Source organism: Nicotiana attenuata, unplaced genomic scaffold, assembly GCF_001879085.1.
Source record: "Nicotiana attenuata strain UT unplaced genomic scaffold, NIATTr2, whole genome shotgun sequence".
Classification (NCBI taxonomy): domain Eukaryota; kingdom Viridiplantae; phylum Streptophyta; class Magnoliopsida; order Solanales; family Solanaceae; genus Nicotiana; species Nicotiana attenuata.
The window spans coordinates 300886-307226 of NW_017671204.1; positions in this window are offsets into that span (position 1 = coordinate 300886).

A 6341-nucleotide genomic window follows, 5' to 3' on the forward strand; every position below is an offset into this window, starting at 1 on the left:
GTATTGATTCGGACTCAGAACATAATAAACCCTTAGGTTTTTGTTGATCAATATAATATCCCTTAGGGTTTTTTTCATCCTCGAGTCAGGCTTAAATCAATTCGACACGAGCTCAGAATAATGGGACTCTTGAGTCCGAGTTGAGTGATAGCGAGGTCTTGAATTCTATATGGTTTGGACTTTAAGCTCTCTTATATTGGCCCTTAGGCTCTTTAAGTCAGCCTTTAGGCTTTTTAGATTGGCCCTTAGGCTCTTTAGGTTGGGCCGATTCTGCCTCTAAAGTGGCTATTCTTTTCCTTCTTTTCGGCTAAAAGACTTAGTAAAAATTTTATAAGCCTTAGCATGTGTTTTATGTGCCCGTTTGGGTTTTTCAGAGGTTTGACATGTCGTAACCTTATTAGTTATTTGTTTGTGAAAAAATAATTTAATACCTCTTGAGGTATTACCGACGGCCGATGTTATCGAAGCCCTTGGATTTTTCGAGTGTTGAGTTTATCGAGGCCTTCAGATTTTTCGGGGGATGAATTTATCGAAGCCCTTCATATTTTGCTTTTGCGGAGGGTAGCCTGATTAACCGGTTTTTCTATGTTTGGAAGCCTTAAATTCACAGAGGAATTCGGATGTCTCCGAGCCGCATTATTTTGGTCGTAGCCTTTGTATGACCGTAGTCTTTAGTATGGCTGTAGCCTTCGAGTATATCACTTGGACTTGTTTCCCGATAACTATCCGAACTTGTTCCAAAAGTTAGTCCCCGAGTATATTGTCCTTGGCCTTTATTTCAAGGGGGTTCCCCTTTGAGTTCTTATAAGTCCGAGTTTTCGATGACTCGAATATATTTACTGTCGATGACAGTCCCCGAGTATTCGGGGATGCTTTTATGCTTTGACTCTTGAGCCATTTCCCGTAGGATTGTAAGTGTAGAGTTCGTGTAATAGTAGACTTCTTCGAGACACAAAGTGTTTTTGATATTAACAGAATGCTTTTTCAAATAATTGATACACACGTACATGCTTTGTCGTCGGGGTTTGACTATTCTATATGGACACGGTTCATCTGACCGTTTGGCCCATTAAAATGTTTTCCTTTCGAGCCCTTCTTAGGCCTGAAGAATTTTTTTTTGAAAATATAATCTCCGAGGGTGATGTCCTCCAGTATTCGGGATTGATTAAAAAGAGACCTTGGATACTGTTGAGTTCTCCTTAGGTAGCACATGAGTTTTACCTCGTTAAAAACCTTGCCGGTAAAACCAATTTGGGACAAAATTCGATCTAAGGGAAAAAGAGTTCAATGCATGCTTTAAAAGCTAAGGCCTTCGTGTAGAAATATGATGCCTTCGAGATCGTACGCCCTCGATTGAAAACTTGTAATGAGTTTGTTTTAAACTCAAATGGAGAAAAGGATAAGGTCGTATCGTAGCAGTAGTACCATTTGAGCAGTGATATGTTCCAATTGTTTGGCAGTTGTTGGCCTTCCATTGTGCTGAGTTTGTAAGACCCTTTACCGACAACTCCGAGGACTTGGTACGGTCCTTTCCAATTTGGGCCAAGTTTCCCTTCTTTTTGGTCTCGAGTATTGAGGGTGACTTTTCGTAGGACTAAGTCCCCGATTCCAAAATGTCGAAGTTTTCTTCTTCTATTGTAGTATCTTTCGATCCTTTGCTTCTGTGCGGCCATCCGAACGAGCATCGCTTCTCACTTTTCGTCTAATAACTTAAGGCAGGCATTCGTAACCTCGTTATTTGACTCCTCAGATGCATGTCGAAACCCGGCGCTGGGTTCTCTAATTTCGACGGGGATGAGGGCCTCGGAGCCATATACTAGAGATAAAGGGGTAGCCCCCGTACTGGACTTTGATGTAGTGTGATATGCTCAAAGGACCTCGGGTAAAACTTCTCTCCAATTTCCCTTTGCATCATCTAGTCTTTTCTTCAAGTTCTGAATGATAGTTTTATTTGTTGACTCGTCCTGTCCGTTTCCGATTGGGTGGTAAGGCGTCGATAAAATCCTCTTTATTTTATGCGCTTCGAGGAACTCCGTTAACTTGCTACCGATGAATCGCTTTCCGTTGTCACACACAATATCGGCGTGTATTCTGAATCGACATATGATGTGGTCCCAAATAAAGTCAATGACTTAATTTTCTCGGAGCTTCTCGAAGGCATGTGCTTCTACCCACTCATAGAAATATTCAGTCATAAACATGATAAATTTAGCTTTTCTGGGGCCGTTGGTAGAGGGCCGACTATATCCATTCCCCATTTCATGAAAGGCCACGGGGATAGGACCGAAAGAAGTTGTTCTCCAGGCTGATGGATCATCGGTGCGAATCGTTGACACTTATCACATTTTCTAACAAATTCCTTAGTATTCTTTTCCATTCTATCCTAGTAGTAACCTGTCCTGATAATTTTGCAAACCAAAGATTCGGCGCCGGAGTGATTCCCACAAGTACCTTCGTAGATATCTCGAAGGACATAATCGGTGTCCCCTGGCCCCAAACATACCGCCAACAACCCATCGAACGTTCTCCTATACAATGTTCCATCTTTATCTAATGCAAACCTAGTAGCCTTGGCTCGTAAGTCCCTCGATTCTTTGTGGTCCGACGGGAGTTTTCCATTTTTCAAATAGTCAATATACTTATTCCTCCAGTCCCATGTAAGGCTTGTTGAATTTATTTCGGCATGACCCTCTTCAACCACGGACCTTGATAATTGGACAACAGTCCCCGGGACGATGTCGTCTTCTTCACTCGAAGAGCTCAGATTGGCAAGCGCATCGGCCTCACTATTTGGCTCTCGAGGCACATGATCCAGAGTCCATTCCTTGAAGCGATGCAAGGTTACTTATAGCTTATCCAAGTACCGTTGCATCCTATCTTCTCGAACCTCGAAGCTTTTATTTACTTGGTTTACAACCAATAGGGAATCACACTTAGCCTCGATGACTTCTGCTCCCAAGCTTTTAACTAGCTCAAGACCTGCAATTATGGCCTCATACTCAGTCTCATTGTTAGTTAATCTTGGAGTTTTAATAGATTGCCTAATAATATCACCTGTGGGAGGTTTTAATACAATGCCGAGCCCGGACCCCTTCACATTCGAAGCACCATCCGTGAAAAGGGTCCATACTCCCGATTTTGTAACCGACTTTAGCAGGAGCACCTTCTCCACTTCAGGAATGAGGGTCGGCATAAAATCGGCCACGAAATCAGCTAGGATTTGAGAATTGATGGCCGTTCGGGGATGATATTCAATATCATACCCACTAAGTTCGACGGCCATTTGGCCAACGGCACGATAGCTCGGGCTTATGCAAAATGTTTCGAAGAGGGTAAGTTGTTAGTACACATATAGGATGACATTGAAAATATGGTTTTAACTTTCGAGATGCGCTTATCAATTCAAGTGCTAATTTCTCCAAGTGAGGGTGCCTAGTTTCAGCATCTCCTAGAGTTCGGCTTACGTAATAAATAGGAAATTGCGTACCTTGCTCTTCTCGAACTAGTACCCCACTTACCGCTATCTCGGACACCGCCAGGTATAGATAAAGCCTTTCGTCTTCCTTCGGGGTGCGAAGCAAAGGCGGGCTTGACAGATATCGCTTAAACTCTTCCAAGGCTTGCTAACATTCCGGGGTCCAAGCGAAATCCTTTCTTTAAGCAAGGAAAAGAACCGGTGACTCCGATCCGATGACCTCGAATCGACCCAAGGCAACAATCAGCCCTGTCAGCCTTTGCACGGCCTTCACACTATCCATGATCGTGATATCCTCGATATCCTTGATCTTATCAGAATTTATTTGATACCCCGATTTGATACCACGAAGTCAAGGAACTTACCCGAGCCAACTCTGAAGGCATATTTCTCCGGGTTAAGCTTCATTTTGTATTTCCTCAAAATTGCAAATGTTTCCTACAAATGTACTAAATGGTCCTCTATGCACATGGACTTAACCAACATGGCATCAATATAGACTTCCATTGTTTTACCTATTTGTTCTTCAAACATTTTGTTAACTAGGCGTTGGTATGTAGCTCCTGTGTTTTTTAGTCCGAAGGGCATTACGTTGTAACAATAAGTTCCAAACTTAGTTATAAATGAAGTATTTTCCTGGTCCTCCGGGTTCATCTGAATTTGATTGTACCCGGAGTAGGCATCGAGAAAAGTTAGGGTCTCGTGGACAGTCGTGGCATCGATCATTCGGTCGATGTTTGGCAATGGGAAAGAATCTTTCGGACATGCTGTCACACCTCCTTTTTACACCCGAGGGGGTATATAAGGGAGTTTTTCCAATTAAAGTGACATTATTCGAAATGGGATTATTTTATTTATTTTTCAGAGTCGTCACTTGGAATAATTTATTTTTTTGGTGCCCCAAGTCACCGGTTTATTTTTAAATCCCAAATCGAGGAAATTTTTGATTTTATTTAAAAGTCTGCAAACCAGAAATTCTAGATATGGAAATCTGTTAACCGGGAGAAGGTGTTAGGCATTCCCGGGTTCCGTGGTTCTAGCATGGTCGCTTAGCGATTTATACTTGGCTAAAATTGTTTAACGACTCATTTTAGGACTTGTGTGCATTTATCCCTTTAACCGCTTTTAGTTGCTTAATTATTCGTAATTTAGTAATTATTTAAAAAAAATGAGTCACGCGTACGTGTACTCATTTTGTTTGGCGCGTCAAAAATTATGTCACGCGTACGTGTCCACAATTAATCACGCTTTATTATTATCAAGAAAGTTCGGTCGAAGTTGCGCGAACGCGTACCTCGATTTTGTTATTAGGATCATAATTATGTCACTCGAACGTGTACACAATCACGATGATAGATTAAGTCACGGCTAAAGCAAGCTACGAATGTTCATAGTTTTTTCTACACAAGTTAGTATTAATGTGAGGACATGGGTTATGGATTTTATTTGTGTATGGCACACCTCAAAAAGATTTGTACTCAATTAAAGCAATCTACGAATGTTCATAGAATCAATTACTTTTCTATATTCGAGATCGTGTGTTAAAGTTGAGAGAGAAAGAGCCATGTATTGGGTTGGAGCAGACGCTGATAACTCAAAATTCATCAACCATTAGCCTAAACTCATACCAGTTGAACCAAAGGAGACTTTGAGAACAAAAAATTACCAACTGACTTTATACATCTACCACAAACATGGGAACACTATTATAAGCTTGATTCCAACAAATTCAAAACTAAAGGTTTAGCTCAATTGAAGCCAATCAATATACGAATGGACACACTCAGCTTCCTTTAGATTTTAAATCTGTTCAAGCCTTAAACAAACTCATGACTTGATACTGACGTTTTCATTATTTTATCAATACGTGAGGACATATATGACAACTGGCTATTTCTTGGATAAACATTAATTATAATATATTTTTATGAACCCCACAAGCAATTCTTTTAATATCATAGATATTTGTTTTTTTTATCAATCATAGCCATTTGGATATCTTTCCAAAGGCATAGGACTAGAGCAACACAAACTGGGCTAAACCTTACCTTACTAATTCTATAGAGGCTAATAATAAGCCTCTCCTACTAACAAGCATGTAAAAAGAAAGAACTAGCTAACACTAGATATTCTATGATCACCACAGAGTTTATAACATACTCTGTGATGATATTACATAAAACTATGCTAATGTGATGGTAGAATAAAAATATGTAGAAATAACAGTGATATCCTTTGTTCTCTAATTTTGTGAAGTCTTCAACTTGTAGGCGTTTGTCTTCATCCTCTACCCTTTTTAAAATATGTTCAAAATTCATGCTTTCTTCTTTGAACGAGTGGACTTTGTTGACGTAGTTGGATAAACCTATTTTTGTTTGGCAACTCTCATTGGGAGTCGCCTTATGTTCACATCTTCACTCATCTTGCCGTCCCAGTTTTTTTCTCTTTTATGTGTCTTTTTCCTTTTGCCGCTATGCATAGGTGATAGATCCCCTTTTCTTGCTGCCTATGCCCGGTATTGGATTAGTTTCCACAATTTGCTGCTGCCCAGATTTAATAATTGTTGCTGCTCGATCATTAGCAGCTGAAACAGTGTGTTTCGTTTGTGTTGCTGCTGCTCGACTCAATGTTCTTGCACCTGAAGCATTGTTGGGGACAAAAACAGGTGCATTGGAATTAAGTTTACTTGGAGTCAATGTGATCTCTTTTCTTGGCACAAATGGTGAGCTAATTGAGAGTAAATCTTCTCCTTCACTCTCTTGATCTGCACCTCCATCAGTTGATTCTCCATCAAAGCCATACTCAGGAGCCCAGTCCTCCTCCTCCTCATGTTCGCGTTGATCTAACCATAGTTTCGAATTACTAA